The sequence below is a fragment of the Cicer arietinum genome, chromosome 6, assembly GCF_000331145.2.
Source record: "Cicer arietinum cultivar CDC Frontier isolate Library 1 chromosome 6, Cicar.CDCFrontier_v2.0, whole genome shotgun sequence".
Classification (NCBI taxonomy): domain Eukaryota; kingdom Viridiplantae; phylum Streptophyta; class Magnoliopsida; order Fabales; family Fabaceae; genus Cicer; species Cicer arietinum.
Genome location: NC_021165.2, coordinates 25,781,693 through 25,799,519, shown reverse-complemented (window position 1 = coordinate 25,799,519; position 17,827 = coordinate 25,781,693). Strand labels below are relative to the sequence as shown.

The following is a 17,827-nucleotide window of genomic DNA, read 5'->3' as shown; positions in this document are numbered from 1 at the left end:
TATTGTAATTAATTATAAAATAAAATAAAATTTCAAACTTAAATTCCAGTTAACTTTTAATTATTAAGAATGTAAACTAAATTTTGATATACCACCTCTATCAAATATATTTTTATAAAGTTAAAACTTAAAATTCTTATATACAATATAATATTATATTTTTTATTTATATATTAAAATTTTAAAAGTTCGGTGTCACCCCATCATTTTTGTTCAATATCTGTCACTTTGTAGGTTGATTGGACTCCACTCTATAACAACAGGTTTTTTACATCATGTAACTGTTTCTTACTCTTTATTCTCTAAAAATAGATTGAAATGACAATGCATGTAGGTTTTCATTTTCATAACTATGAATAATATTGAAGGACAGCCCAAGGAAGCCTTTAATATTAAGTAATCATATTATGTCATTTTTTTTAGTCTATTTTATTTTCAACTTGTTCTTCTCTAAGTATGCATAAATGATATAACTATGAGTTGATTACCTTTGATCAATGATTATCAGTTACCACAATCTTTACTGTCTATCGCCTTCAAACTTATGCCATGATGGATATTGTCATGTTTATAATTGAAAAGTTGACACTGCTTCTCATACATCATAGGTTGGGATCAATAATGAACTTAGATTTAGTTTTCTTTTAAAATACCTGCAAAAACTTAAATCCGGTCACTTTATAATTAAAAGACAATAAATCTTCGTTATTTTACTATCTCGCACACAAAATACTTCATTTTACTATTATGATGTGAACAAATAAATAGCAAAATGATTATGATTCTAAATTAAAACTTGTGGTTAAAAGCATATATAAACTTTAATCCTTTTACAAGTAATGAGTTTGTGTTGCTATGTAATAATATTGATATACCACACCAAAGCTAGTGGCTTTGTTTCAAGACTTTTCTGAGAGAGTTTGATGGCTTTAGTCTCAAAGAGACTCCAAGTTTAGAATAACAACTTGCTTATGCTCTCAAACACACAAATTGGTTCACTAGTTAAAAGAAAGAAACTTTGATCATTTTTAGACATATAAAAAAGTAGTTAATGAAGTGAGAAAATTTGATTAATGCAGTTCACATATTGGTTAACTAGCAAAATATTGAACAAATTATATTTTGTGTTGTATTCATGAACAAATGATTGTCATAATCCAAATATAGATAACCAAATTCATACCAAACTCAACTTTTTTCATTGATAATTTAACACCACACACTACCTAAGATTCTAACAGTGATACATCAATTTTTAACTTGGAGAGCATAAAAAACAACTAAAAATCAACATTCCAGTAATCCATTTCATTTCTTCTTCTCATTGTCATGTTTAGTCTTTATTTTGACAATTTTCTTCGGTTCAAACTCCTTCAAAATTTTAGAGCAGTTACAAGTGGTGGAAGATTGAAAATCAAGTGCAACTACTATTTTGTTTCCATTGAGTTAGAAACACCAATCAGTAGTCTTACATCGAGTACAAGTTCATCATCCCAAATGAACAACTTGCGATCCACACAAAATAGAATTAAAAAGAGAAAATAAGATGAAGTTGCACACAACAATGACAAATTTAAATAGGTAAGCTTAAGGTATTCCAAAACTTGCTACCTTGATTTTTAGCGGTGTTGGCTAAAGGAATAACCCCAATTTTCTAAATAGGGATTATTGCTTATATATGTAGTTATTGACTTACGAATACTCAATAATGAGTATCAGATAATTCAAACAATCACACAAATCTAAATTTGAAATACTATGTGATAGAAAAACAACACCTCTTCAAGTAAATTATCTATGTACAACAATTATCACCATAAGAGAAAAATCAAGAGTTAGTTAAAATTAACAATTAATGAATTGAGATTGTAAAATCTTAAATATGAATTAATAAGAACAATAGCAACATGTACAAAAGGAAGAAGCACCACTCTTAGTCAGTGTGTGCGTGTGCATGTGTGCGTGAGGAAAGGGAGAGAGGAAGAGAGAGGCATGAGAGTGGGAGTAAACATGACAACGAGACGGAGTTGGGCGAATTTTACCTCTCCATCTTCATCTACTAATCGGGGAAGACGGTAACATCCTCTAAAATTATTATTTAAAATAATTAGGACCTATAAATATATATTTTCTAATATATATTTTTATGTCTGCGAGAATAATTTGGGTTAAGGGTTTGGGGCTTGGTGTCACCCAACCCAGATGAATGAGTACATATTGGGCTAGGAGTTCGTGACTTGTTTTTTTATGGCCAAGGTTCACAAAAAAAAAAAAATTAAATAATATTTTCTCCCTTTTATTGTTTATTGAGACCGAACACTATCTATCTAATAATTTCCGCTTTAAATTTCACAATATTTCTATAGCCAATAGGTAAGATTCTGTAAACAAAAAAGAATATCAAAATCCTAGCAACCATCACCTCATCTTCGTACATAAAAAACTTGGAACTTCTTTTACCTGAACGTGGGGTAGAGAGTTGGTTGGATGACATGAAATGAATAATTGTGATTACTTTATTCTTGACAAGAATAAATGTAGACTAATGAATTAAAATAATGAAACCTCAATCCTTTACATTGAGTTCCATATTTAATATACGATTTTTAATAAAAAGTAAGGTATGGATTTTTATGTTATATGTGATAAAGTTTTAATTTTCATGATAAATATAAAGTAAAGTATGAATTTTTATGTTATATATGATAAAGTTTTAATCTTTGTGATGAATAGGAAGTAAAATATGAATTTTCATGTTATACCTGATAAAGTTTTTATTTTTATGACAAATATGAAGTAAAATATGAATTTTGATGTTATATATAATAAAGTTTTAATTTTTATGATTAATATGAAATAAAGGTTGAATTTGTGTGTTATATGTGATAAAATTTTAACTTTGATGATGTATATGAGTTGGAGTTTGAATTTTCTTGTTATATATGTTAAAGTGTTACTTTTTATGATATATATGATATCAAGTTTCAAATTTTACATGTATGTGGTGAGAGTTATAATTTTTATGATTATATGTCTATCAATATGTGATACTCAAGATAATGATGTGTGGTATGTGATCTTAGTGATATGTGAATAAGATGATGATTTTAAAAAGTGATTTTGAATGCATATGACATGATTCTTATTGGGCTGTGTGGGAATATATCTCTTTGATAATATATCATTATGTCATGGCATATGCATCTTCGTGAAAGTTGTCTTAGTGACAAGTTTGTTTTCTCTATTGGTATGAGTGATCTTTCTAAGTGGAAGTTGCCTTAGTGGCAGATTTATATCTGAATTGTATAGTTTTAGAAGCATGCATAGTTTTAGGAGCATGCATTATGCATATATTTTTTGATATACAATTTACCGGTTTGCACATTTTTTTTCTTTTAAATTGGAAGTTTTTACTTTTATATGTTTTGTGTTATTCTTCTATATGTTTAGCTTTGGTTTGATGTGGATGATGGATAAAACTCACCTTTACAACAAGATTTAAGGTACTAAGGAATTCGAGGAGATTCAAGATTAGTTGACGAGTATTAACGTGCGGCGAATGTGGGGGTAAAAATGAGTTTTTCAATGCAGTTTTGTAATAATAGAATTTGGCGCAATATTTCTAAGTTTATTTTTAATCTTTTGTCACCAACTTTTAAAATGCACTAGAATTCTAGAAATACGGAAGTGTGTTCCCTTCCGGTAGGAATAATTGTTTCTTCTTTGTTTTAGCTTTGAATAAACATTTTCTTAATAATATTAAATAAACGTGGTTGTTACTAATTATTGAAATGCATAAATGTTAGATATTCTTACTTAACAAAAAAATTATCATAAATTTTTCTAAGCGATAAGTATTTTTAAGTAACGTTTTGGATCAAAAACATAGGGCGTTACACAGACCGACGTCTGCACCCGCTTCTTATTGAATGTGAAATTTAAATTTTCATCCTCGCCTGCGATAGGGTTCATGTTTCTCTACCGCATCCATTCATATATATAAAATAATAAATTTAAAAGTCATATTTATTATATTAATATAATAAAAATTAAAAAATATTAAAATCATATTTCTATAGAGAGGAGATTATAAATTTTAATATTTAAAAAATACTGAATATATTGAATACGAACATGTATTTAAATACTAAAAATGAAAACAATATCACTAGTGGGACGGATTCGGGGACGGTTGTGGAGTGGATATTAACACTCTCAAACCCGTATGCGCTTCTAGTTTTAAATTCGAGAAAAATCTGCACCCGCACATGTATCCAATCAAAGCGGATTTTTCCCTTCTAAAGCGGAACGAGTTCTAGTTGGTACTTGCAGGTGCAGGGTTTTGTTGTCATCTCTAAGTGAGAGAATCGCGAAGTATGGGAGAGTCACGAGAGTGAGAGAGACGAGAAGCCGACAAAAAAATAGAGTTTTGAGATAGCGAAAGAGGGACCAAGATTCTAAACGAGACAAACCTTTTTTGGTTATTGTATTTTGATTTTTTGATTGTGTATGAGTTGTTGATAAAAAAAAAAATAGAGAAAGTAGAACATAGTGGCATGTGAGTGTGAATGTCTCTCATTTCCACGAGAGGAGCAAGATAAATTTTGGAATGAGAAGAGCAAGGTGAGATCATAGGAAGAAAGTGTTAGAAGGACTAACCACAAATTGTTATTTTTCTTCTCTGATTTCGACGACAATAACATCACAATGAGATAGTTATTTTTGAACCACAACTTCATTCTTCCATTTATATATTCCTTTTCTACATTTCAATCGACTTCCTTACTTAACAATACTTCATTTTTTTTCTCTTTATTTCTACATGTATTAAGTTTTGTATCATTCCTCCTATAACACGAGTTTTTAGTAGAAATTTTACTATTTTCATGGCCTTAACAAACTCTTATCTTTTCACAATAAAAAATCTATTTTCTAAAAAACATATTTGCATTTTTTTATAAACTAAAGTTCATACCTTCAGTTTTAACATAATGCATAAAAATATGAATCATTTTTAATTAATTCATTTTGTACAAATTAGTCTTTCTGTTCATTATAGGTTTTTCCTTTTTATTTTTCTTTTGACATCTTATATAAGTTTAACCATTTTTTTTCCTTTCAATATTTCACCCTATTGCAAATCATTTGTTGATTTATCATCTTTTTTGTCTTCTATTTTACCTGAGGATGAATGTAATTTTTTTTCTCAAATTTAAGGTAATGAAAAGAAAAATATGCTCAAGTTTGCTTGTGGTTTTGTCATCATAGTTTCATAATGCATCAAATTTTTGAAATTAACAAGTTATGTCATGTTTTTTGTATATAATGTCAAAGTTTTCAAATCAATTAAAAGTACACAAATGAATAAAAATTAACCGGATTTTAACCGATTTGAGAAAAAAAATGATTTTAAAATTGAATTTGTCGAAACCAGTTATTTAACCATAACCAATTTTAAACCAAAAAATGAATTTGGTTATAAATCTTAATCTATATAATAGTTTTTAAATGGATATGGTTTGATTTTTAAAAAATACCAACCATACCCAATATATATAAGTTTTAATCATCGATCATTCCTTTCTAATCGCTTTTTTTTACCACAATCCAATTTTCGTGGTTCTCATAGCATCAATTTAACTCAAGTAACAAGTATTTATATTCTCTTATGATAAATATCAAGCTTTTACTTGTATTATAAAGTGATCACTATTAAAAGTAAATCACAGTGTGCTTATATGTAGTGATTTATCAGGACAAATATATGTGCCTCTTTTTACTATTATCATGTGAATAAATAGTGCAAACATATATATTTTTCAATCACAAACAAGGTGATTAGTTATGTTTGAAAATGTGGTTTGTCCTTTAAAAGAACTGGTTAGTTTTGAAAAATCTGAAAAAACTTGAAAAATTTAGTCTTTTTATATGTAAAAGACAATAAGTATGCGTTATTTTACTATTTATCACGTGAAAGACCTTTGTTTTCTATTACCATATGAATAAATAGTGTAAAAACAAATAATTCTGAATGAGAAACAAGGTGGTTAGCTATATGTTTGAAAATGTGATTAGTTCTTTGAATGATTTGATTAGTTTTGACAAACTTGCAAAAACTTGATCTTTTTTTTAATTTTTGTAAGTAAAAGACAACAAATATGCATTATTTTACCATTTAACACTTCAAATACTTCTTTTCACTGTTACCATGTAAATAAGTAACACAAACACAAATAATTCTAAGTCAAATAGAGTGGTTAGTTCTGTTTAAAAATCTGGTTAGTTCTTTGAATGATTTGGTTAGTTTTGACAAACCAACAAAAATCTAATTTTTTTTTTTTGTCTTTTTGTAAGTAAAAGACAATAAGATTATATTATTTTACTATTTAGTACATGAAAGACATATGTTTACTATTACCATGTGAATAAATAGTGCAAAGACAAATAGTTCTGAGTCTCAAACAAGGTAGTTAGTTGTATTTGCACTACACGAAAAAAATCTATTTTACAGTGTTTTTTTTAAAAAATAAGCGTTGTAGCATCCAGCGTTGTAAAAGATACAACAGCGCTTTAAAAAAAATAAAAAAAGCATTATAAAAAAGGTAGATATATTGCGCACTTGTTATACTCGTTTTACAACGCTTTTTGGAAAAAACGTTGTAAAAGGTGCATTCAATAGATGCATTATTATGCACCTATTACAGCGCTTTTTTGAAAAAGCGCTGTAAAAGATGCATTCAATAGATGCATTATTATGCACCTATTACAGTGTTGTCTTTTAATTTTTTTTTCTAAAATCATTTTCATTCAGAATCAGTTCACAATCATTTCACAATCAGTACACAACAACATAACTATATAACTTTATAACTTTACATATTTACACAATCAGTTCACAACATATTTATATACATATTCACATATTGACAACAGCACAAAACTATATACATATTCATATAACTACATATTCACAACTTTTCAAATGTGTCCTATTCATATGCATATAACTATCAGAACTACACAGAACAGAACTACCATATATTCATATAACTATCCTTTGCAGCATGCCATTTTCTAGCAATTCAAATAGTTTTCATTTCAATCACATACTGACACCAGTCTTCCTTTATTTCAATTAGATCTCTTTTAGAGTATGTTGGACTGGAATTGTCAAAGTACTGTGCGATATAAAAATTGAACATAAATAAGTTAGAATTAAATATATACATAGTTTATATATGAAAAATAATGAAAATACCGTACCGTTTTTTAGATTATAGTTTGGTTCATATCAACAATATCCTTCATGAATCGCTTGTCAAAAAAACGTTGTTGTATCCTTCGTTATTTTTAAAAAATTCTACAACAGCGCTTGTATTTAATAAGCGTTGTAAAAGATGCGCTATAAAATATCATTTTTAGCGTAGTGTTGAAAATGTGGTTATTTTTTAAAAGAGTTTGATTATTTTGACAAACTTCCAAAAACTTGAAATTTTTTGTTTTGTTTTTAAGTAAAAGACAATAATTCTGCATATTTTATTATTTAGCACGTGAAAGACTTCTTTTTTTACTATTACCATATGCATAAATAATGCAAACTCAAATAATTCTAAGTAAAAAACATAGTGGTTAGTTCTATTTAAAATTGCGATTAGTTCTTTAAAGGATGTGGTTAGTTTTGACAAACATGTGTGGTACATACACCACCACATACATCCTTATTGTTGTTTTACTTATTAAGTGGCTAAATATTTTAAGATTTTGTAGGTGTTTCAAAATTAATCAAATTTGTCAAATAACTAATCATATTTTAAAGAAAGACTAACAACATTATTTTAGACTTGTAATCATTGATCATTTCACTATTTATTCACATGGTAATAGTGAAAAGAGATCTTTCTCGTGCAAAATAGTATAATAACGAAGACTTAATATTTTTTACTTATAAAGTGGTTAAATTTAAGTTTTTGCATGTGTTTCAAAATTAACCAAATATGTCAAAGAACTAAACACATTTTAAAGAAAGATTAACCACAATATTTTTGACTAAGAATACTTAGTTATTTCACTATTTATTCACATGGTAATAGTAAAAAAGTGTCTTTCATGTACAAAATGGTAAAATAATGAAGATTTATTATTATTTACTTATAAAGTGACTAAAATTTTTAAGTTTTTGTAGATATTTCAAAATTAACCAACTCTATCAAAGAACTAACCACACATTTTAAAGAAGGACTAATCACAATATTTCTAACTGAGAATCTTTGATCATTTCACTATTTTTCACATGGTAATAGTAAAAAGAGGTTTTTCACATGCTAAATAGTAAAATAATGCATATTTATTATCTCTTAGTTATAAAGTGGCTATTTTTTTTTAAAAAAAAAATAGATATTTCAAAATTAACCAAATTTGTCAAATAACTAAAACATTTTAAAGAAGGACTAACCACATTATTTCAAACTTGTAATCATTATTCACATGGTAATAGTATTGACCAATCACTTTAACTCAGAAACAAAAATGGTTAATCATTCCTTAAAAATAATTAATTGTGTGATAGATTTAGTTGATTTTCAAACTCCTGTCAAAACACAAATTTCATCTATTTATAGATTCAAAACAATAAGTGTGTGTTTTTTCTATCTAGCACATGAAAATAATAAATGTGTCTTCTTAAACTTGTAAATAAATATTGAAATAAAGAATTATTCTAATTGAGAAACAAAACTAGTTAATCCTTCTTTAAAAAGTTGTTAATTGTTTGACAAATTTAGTTAATTATCAAACTTCTATCAAAATTCAAATTTCATTCACTTCACAAGTGTCTCTTCTTTTATTATTTGTCAGGTGAAAATATGTGGTTATCACAGTTTACAAATTAGTTAATTAGTTAAAAAAAGGAATTCACAAATGGATTAACTAGTTAACAAATGGAACTTCCGCATTCATACCATGTTCCTTACAAGCAATAAAAAAAAGTGGTTATGACATAAAATAAGTGGTTAATAAAGTGGAAAAAAAAAATATGTTTAAGACAATTCACAAATAGATTAACTAGTGAACAAATGGAACTTCCGCATTCATAGATACCATGTTCCTTACAAGCAATAAAATAATTTATATTAATATTGTGATACACATAATTTTTTAACCTTACATCATTGAGTCACCAAACCTTAGAAGTTACTAGTAACACTTATCCCACGTATCGAAATATATCCTATCAAATTAGCAGGAAGAAAAATTATTTTTGGGATCGTATACACTTACTGTATATTTTAAGAGAAAAAAAATATACAGATATGATATATTGATGATGTAATAAAAAAAGAGATAAAAAAAATATTGATGGAATGTTGGAAATTTTGAGGTGTCTAAATATTGTTCAACGATAAATATCCCTTATCATTTTACAACTCATGCAAACAGACCTTTGCACACACCATAATAAAAAGGTAGATACTACCATGATAAGAGGGAGAGAGTTGCACAAAAAGGGACTAAAAAAAGTGTATGTTGAATTATGCACTAGCGAGAATTGATTTTGATAGAATTGATTTTGATAGAATTAATTTTGATCGAATTGATTTTAATTAAAAATGAGTTGAATGTAAATTGATTTTTATTTATATATAAAAGTGATTCTTAGTAATTCACGTTGTTTGGATAATTTGAATCAAAATTGTTTTTGAATGTCTTAATTACTAAAATGGATTTTAATATGAAAATTTAAAGAGAAATGTTACTTAAACGCAAATACAAACACATATATTGTATACGTATACATACTTAAGGACATATACATACTTAAGAGACATTTTATTCATTTTAATAAAAAAAAAATTCTCATTCTTCAGAAACCCTTTCATTCTGTTCTCCATCTTCTCTCTTCTTTCTCCATCTTCTTCTCCACCGAGAGCCTGAAAGCTTCTCCATCTTATTCTCTTTTTCTCCATCTTCTTCTCCACTGAGAGCCTGAAAGCTTCTCCATCTTATTCTCTTCTTCTCCATCTTCTTCTCTTCGTTTCTCCATCTTTCTCGTTGTCGCTCGCGAGAGGTTGCATTTGATTTCTACTGTTAGCTCACTGCATCCGTTTGTTTGCTCGTTGTCGTTGCTCTCGTTGTCGCTTGTTGGGTATTTTTATTGTAAGTTTACTTCTCTATATCATTAGGGTTTTTAGTTATTGATTTAGGGTTTCTATTTTTGCTTCTTCGTTTAGGATTTTTGATTTTTAGGGTTTTTGTTTTTGGTTTCTTCGTTTCTATTTTTAGTCATTGATTTAGGGTTTCTATTTTTGCTTCTTCGTTTAGGATTTTTTATTTTTAGGGTTTCTATTTTTGCTTCTTCAATGCATGAATCCGATCATGAATTTGATGGTATGAATATTGAATTTTTTTGTCAATCAAATATTTATGATATGCAATTAGACTTGTTAATAGCATACTATTTGTCAATATATGAGGTGTGAGTTAGTACCCCTTTTGAGAATGTTGGAGATGAAGTCGCATGTGAGCCTAACGTGAACAGTTCAGCAAAAGCAACGTCAAACATAATTACGAGAATGAAATATAAACCAAGGAAGCGAGTTAAAAGTGTAGTCAATCAAAGTCCATTTGTGAATCCGGATGAAAAGAAGAAGAAGAAAAAATAAATGTGTTATGGGCATATTTTGAGTTTGTGGGAGGTTCTCTATAGCGATGTAGTTGGTGGCGTTTGAACTACACTTTTTGCTTGTATTTTTCCTTCTTTATGCTTTTATGCACAAATATGAATGAACTTTATTTATTTCTTTCTTTTATGAACAAATATGAATGAACTTTATTTATTTCTTTCTTTTATGAACAAATATGTATGAACAAAAATGTATGAAATTTTGAGTTTCTTTCTTTATGCTTTTATGAACTTTCTGTTCAAATCCATTAACCACGTTGTGCAAGGAATTGACCATATTGTTTTAAGTCATTAACGAGGTTTATATCTTGTTTGATTAGAATGCCAAGTTTTCAGTTCGAATTCATTAACCAATTTGTTCACAACATTAACCATGTTTCTTAAAGTCGTTAACCAGATTTATATTTTGTATGATAAGAATGACCATTCTGTTTAAATCCATTAACCAAGTTGTGCAAGAATTTAACCATATTGCTTTAAGTCATTAGAGAGGTTTATATCTTGTTTGATTATAATGCCAAGTTTTTAGTTCGAATTCATTAACCGAGTTGTTCACAACATTAACCATGTTTCTTAGGGTCATTAACCAGATTTATATTTTGTATGATAAGAATGACCGTTATGTTTAAATGCATTAACCAAGTTGTGCAAGGAATTAACCATATTGTTTTAAGTCATTAACTAGATTTATATCTTGTTTGATTATAATGCCCAAGTTTTCAATTCGAATTCATTAACCAAGGTGTTCACAACATTAACCATATTTCTTAAAGTCATTAACCAGATGTATATTTTGTTTGTTAAGAATGACCAATATTCATTAACCAATATTGTTTATATTATTAACCAGAAGCAGAAAAATCAGGTATGAACTCAGAAAACGTGTATGAATCCAAAAAATAAAAATTCATATCTAAGCAAAACAATGTATTAAGTTACCTTGCAAGTGAGGAGATAAAGTTGTTCAAGTTACTTCATCAAAAATTTGATTAAAATCAGTAAATAAAAGGAAAAAGGAGGAATTATGGAAGATGAATGTGTTTATTTTTGTAGAGGAAGATGAAAAAAAAAATACTGAAAAAAGAGAGACAAAAAATGGGAAAGTAAAAAAAGAGGAAAAATAAAAATTAAAAAAAAAAAGAATGGGGGAATTTAATGAGAAAAGAGATTGTGTGGGAGCCACAATTATTTGTGTTTGTATTTGTGTTTAATATTATGTTCAAATATCATTGCTCAAATTTAAAACTATATCTCGTTCGTTTTTTTGACAATATCTTATTTGTTAAAACTCATTTTATGTTCATTTTTTTAACAATATCTTATTTGTTAAAACTCATTTTATTTAACCAAAACACTAGGCTTGTATTTAACAAAAACACTATATTTAAATCTAACTTAAAAAATTGAAACACGTTATATATTATAAAAACAATAATATATAGATAAATAAAAGTTCACAAGATGACATAAAAATAAATGAAAACGTTTTAAGCAACCAAATATAAGAGAAGGTAAGCATATGGTTCCATTAATTTAACATAAGCATAGCTCAAACCCATAAAAATAACTGACCAGTAAAAATGGCATAAAATAGATAAATAAGGGAAGAGTATAAAACAGTTGTTCAATAAAAATAAAATAAAACTATAGCAAAAAGTCAATCTGCTATACATTTGTTAAAAAACAGCGAGAATTAGTTCCATGTCACCGTAGAAGCGAGAATTACATTCAGAACAATCATTGTTCAAGACAGTTTATGTTAAAAAAATTTACCACCTAAATTGATCTAGACAAACTTGTCACGCTAGAGTTGTCTATGAGTTCCAAACATGGTGAGAGTGGTACACTTAAAAGCAAATCTCCAAATAAGCCAACACAACTGTAAGAAAAACTATTGAAGTTAATGATAGCCACTTAAACAATATAATAGACAATTAAGTGTGCAAACCCATATGCACTCAAGTCTACCAAAAGTTTACATGGGACAAGCAACCATGACTAGTCTTGGAAACAGAAGTATCTAAACCATTGAAAAAACCATTAACAAAACCATTGAAAAAATCACTTCCATAATGTTGGGTGGGCTCACTAGTGGAATCCGCCAATTTTATTAGTATTGTTATTATTGAAAAAAAAAAGAAAAAGAAAAAAAAAAGAAATATATGGTTTATTGGGTTTGGCCCATGTAAAGGAAAATAAAAGGAAGGAAAGGAATTTCAAATCCCTAATGCAAAAAACAAAACAGCAACAGTAACCACACACATGCATGATAGCCAGAGAAAAGAAAAGGAATTTAGTTTCGATAGTGATAACATGTAGCAAACTTGTTCCGTTTGATCTACAATTTTGATAGGTTATTTCTACCATTGAGTTAGTTATTTTAATATAGTAGTTTTACCTTCTGAGAGTTACTTTGGCATACTCATTTTAGTGGAAGGTTGTTATAAGGTTATTGTTGTTGATTGATGTTCCCTATTGTTATTAGAACGACTATGTATGTCCATTAATTATTATAGTGGAAGTTTTTACTGGAATAAGTCCCGTGTTTTTTATTCTCTCAATTTGGGGAAGTTTTCCACGTTAAAAATTATATTTGTCTCATATTGAATTTCTGCCAATTATTATTGCTCTGTGAAATTGTATTTTTTGTTTGACTATTTATCTGCATAAACGGAGAAAAAATATTTCGCATTATTGAGATAATTATCTATGGTTGTTCCCAACAAAGTAGTATCTAGAGCTCGATTATTTGATTTGTGCATTTAAATGGATGAGGAAAATAAAGGTCTGAATATGATTAAACTCAATTATTCTAATTACACACTTTTGAAGACTCTCATGGAAGACGTTTTATACAGTAAAGATTTGTATGTATCTATTGAGGGTGACACTGCTAAACCCACAGGACTGGAAGATGAATAGAAAGGCAGTGACGTTGATCAGACAATGGTTGAATCTGAGTGTATATCCATATGTTGAAATTGAAATAAATGCTAACAAAATGTGAGAAAAATTAAAAGAGTTGTATAAACGAAAGAATGTGCAAAATACAACATTCTTGATTCGGAAGCTGGTGAATATGAAATACAAAGATGAGGATTCAATGGCAGAGTATATGAGTATTTTTTAGAATACGGTGAATCAGTTTACAACCGCATAAATTAAATTAGATGATGAGTTGCAAGCGTCGTTATTGTTGAGTTCCTCGCTTGATAATTGGAAAATCCTTGTTGTGACGTTGACCAATTCAGCTCCAAGTGGAAAGTTGAAAATGTCAATAGTTAAAGAGAGCATGTTGAATGAAGAAGCTCGAAGAAAGAAATGTGGTTTAACTGGTTCTTCCTCAAAGTCAGAAGCACTAGATACTGAGTCACGGGGGATAAGTCAATCTAGAAACTTCCATAGACGCGACAACTCTGAAAGTCGTAGCAAGCCAAGAAGTAAGTCAAGGACTAGAAAAGAAGTGATATGATATCATTGTGGCAAAGCGTGTCACATAAAAAAGAAATTGCAGTTTTCTTAAGAGAGATTAATCAAGGGGAAAAGATGAAGACAAAAAGAAGAAAAATGATAAAGATACAATAGCAGTTGCGTCTATTAGTAATGTCTACATTGTCTGTGATGATAATTCAATAAACCTTCCATGTTAGGATTCAACTTGGATTATTGATTCGGGTGCCTCATATCATGTTACTCTTATGCGTGATTTCTTCTCATCTTACAGTGTTGGTGATTTTGACATGGTAAAAATGGGAGATGAAAGAGTATGTAAAATTATCGGTATGGGAGATGTTTGTGTTGAAACTGGGATTGGTTGCAAGCTTCAATTGAAGAATGTTAGACATGTTCCTGATATTCGCCTCAATTTGATATCGGTGAAAGCCTTGGATATTGATGGTTATCACACTTACTTTGGTGGTGGTAGTATATATAAAATCACCAAAGGGTCCCTTGTGGTTGCAAATGAGCAAATTTCCACTTCTCTCTATAAGATGCATACAAAGCTATGCAAGGAAGAAGTGAATGCAATTGAAGATGCCTCTTCTGATTTATGACATATGCGTCTTGGTCACTTGAGTGAGAAAGGACTCAACATACTTGCAAGGCAAAATTTCATTCATGTGAAATGTACGTCTCCAAAAACTAGCACTCATTGTTTTGCTGGAGAACAACATAGAGTTTCTTTTCATAATATTGGTCCTCATAGGAGGAAAAATATTCTTGATTTAGTTCATACTGATGTTTGTATGTTGGATAGTAAATCTCTTGGTGGTTACTTTTATTATAGACCACTCTAGAAAAGTGTGGGTCTTTCCTTTGAATCTAAAGACCAGGTACTTGAAATCTTCAAGCATTTTCATGCAAGTGTTGAAAGAGAAAAGGGAAGGAAATTGAAATAAGTTCGATCAGATACAGGTGATGAATATAGAGACCCGTTTGAAGAGTATTGTAGAGAACATGGAATTAAGCTTGAGAAAACAGTTCCAAAGATACCTCAGCATAATGGTGTTGCAAAGAGAATGAATCGTACGATTAATGACAGAATCAGATGTATGCTTTCTCATGCAAAATTATCATAATCCTTCTAGGGTGAAGCAATGAAAACTGTAGTGGATTTTATCAATCTTTCTCCTTCTATTCCACTTGATGGTGATGTTCCAAATAGAGTGTGGGTAGGGAAATATGTCTCTTACTGTCATTTGAGAGTTTTTGGCTGCATATGTTTTGTTCACGTTCCAAGAGATGAGATGTCCAAGCTTGATAGTAAATCCAAACAGTGTGTATTCTTCGGTTATGGTGATGAAGAATTTGGTTATAGATTATGGAATTCGGTTGACTAGAAAATTATCAGAAGCCTAGATGTGATTTTTTAAAAGACCAGACTATTGGAGATTTTGATAAAGCTGAGAAATAGAAACCACATTTCAGAAGTTACATTGATGTTGCGCCTAAGCCCCCTGCAGAAACTTTTATTGATGAAGGAGACATACAGGAAAATGATAAGAATGTAATTGATGATCATGTACCTCACCATGATGAGCAGGTTCCAGTTAAGCTACCAGTCGAGTTTGAGTTGAGAAGATCTACTAGAGAACGTCAACCTTCTCATAGATATCATTCAAATGAGTATGTGATGATCACTGATAGTGGAGAGCTAGAGTACTATCAAGAAGCTATTACAAATGTTGATAATGAAAAGTGATTGAAGGTCATGCAAGAAAAGATGAATACCTTGCATGAGAATGACACATTTGATTTGGTAAAGTTGCCTAAGGGCAGAAAAGCACTCAAGAGCAAATGGGTATACAAGATAAAGGCAGAAGAAAAAAGTTCTCAACCAAGATACAAAGTAAGATTGATTGTGAAAGGTTTTAATCAGAGAAAATAGTTTAAACCTAGAAGTTGAACAACTTGATGTGAAAATTGCATTCCTTCATAGTGATTTGGAGGAAGAGATCTATATGGAGCAACCAGAGGGTTTCAAAGTCAAAGGTAAAGAGAAACTTGTGTGTAAATTGAAGAAAAGCTTGTATGGGCTCAAGCAAGCACCTCGACAATGGTACAAGAAATTTGATTATTTCATGGAGAAACATGAGTACGATAAAACTACATCTTACCATTGTGTGTTTTTCAAGAAATTCTCTGATGGTGATTATATTATTCTCTTGTTATATGTGGATGACATGTTGATTGTTGGTCATGACGCTAAGAAGATTCAATCTCTAAAGAAAGATTTGAACAAGTCTTTTGTAGTGAAAGACTTGGGTCCTGCAAATCAAGTTCTGGGCATGAGAATTACCCCTAATAGGAAGAATAATAAATTGTGGTTGTCTCAACAGAATTACATTGAGAAAGTGTTATAGAGGTTCAACATGAGTAATTGCAAACCTGTTAGTACTCCACTTGCTACTCACTTTAAATTGAATTATGGTAAATGTCCTACAAGTGAAAAGACAAAGAATAGATGAAAAAAGTTCCTTGTGCATCCGCAGTTGGTAGTTTGATGTATGATATGGTATGCACAAGGCCAGATATTGCTCATGCAGTTGGAGTTGTTAGTTGATTTCTCTTTAATCATGGTAAAGATCATTGGCAAATAGTGAAGTGGATTCTAGATACCTTAGAGGCACTTCCAAAGTGTGTTTATGTTATGGAGGTGGTGAACCTGTGTTGGATGGCTACACAGATGTATATATGACAGGAGATCTTGATTCTAGAAAATCTACTTCCGGTTATATGATAACGTTTGCAGGGAGAGTTGTGTCTTGGCAATCAAGATTACAAAAGTGTGTTGGTTTATCCACTACTGAAGATGAGTACATCGCAACAACTGAAGCTTCCAAAGAACTCTTGTGGATGAAGAAATTCCTACATGAATTAGGCCTCAAGCAAAACAAGTTTGTGTTATTCTACGACAGTCGGAGTGCGATCCATCTTAACAAGAATCTGACTTTTCATGCAAAGTCGAAGCATATTGAGGTGCGATATCGTCGGATACGAGATACACTGGAAATGAAGTCATTTTCAATTGAGAAGATTCATACTGATAAGAATGGTTCAGATATGATGACGAATGTCGTGCCTGTGTCGAAGATGATATGTTGTAGAAATAAAGCTTGCATGGTTGAGCAGTATCTTCCCACTTGAGTTGTGAGGGAGAGATTTGTTGAATGAGCTCACTCCCCAAGTGGAACCCACCAATTTTATTATTATTGTTATTGTTGTTGTTGTTGCTATTGTTGTTGTTATTGTTGTTGTTGTTATTATTATTATTATTATTATTATTATTATTAGTATTATTATTATTATTATTATTATTATTATTATCATTATTATTATTATTATTATTATTATTAAGCTTAATTACAGTTTTGGTCTCCATATTTTAGCTGAATCGCGAAAGTAGTCTCTCCATTTTGTTTCTCCCCAGTTTTGGTCCCCCAAACAGAATTTTAGTCCAAAACTTGATGAAATTTTATTTTTTAAAGCCGTACTACATCATTTATGGTCATATATTTCAGGTACAATTGTTGCAAATGAGATTTTGAGGCATTGTGTGACTTAAATAAATGCAAAAAAAATGAAATTTCATCAAGTTTTGGACCAAAATTCTGCTTGGGGGACCAAAACTGGGGAGAAACAAAATGG

The 17,827-nt window shown here is 29.6% G+C and overlaps 1 long non-coding RNA gene across 1 annotated transcript in view; it reads right to left on the bottom strand.

Moving 5' to 3' along the window:
- Positions 1 to 12,350: 12,350 nt before the first annotated feature.
- The window catches only part of LOC113787117 (uncharacterized), a 6,893-nt gene continuing 1,416 nt past the window's right edge, over positions 12,351 to 17,827 (bottom strand). The window contains exon 2 of the long non-coding RNA XR_003473413.2: positions 12,351 to 12,557. This is a non-coding gene — a long non-coding RNA (uncharacterized lncRNA). The remainder of the gene's footprint in view (positions 12,558 to 17,827) is intronic.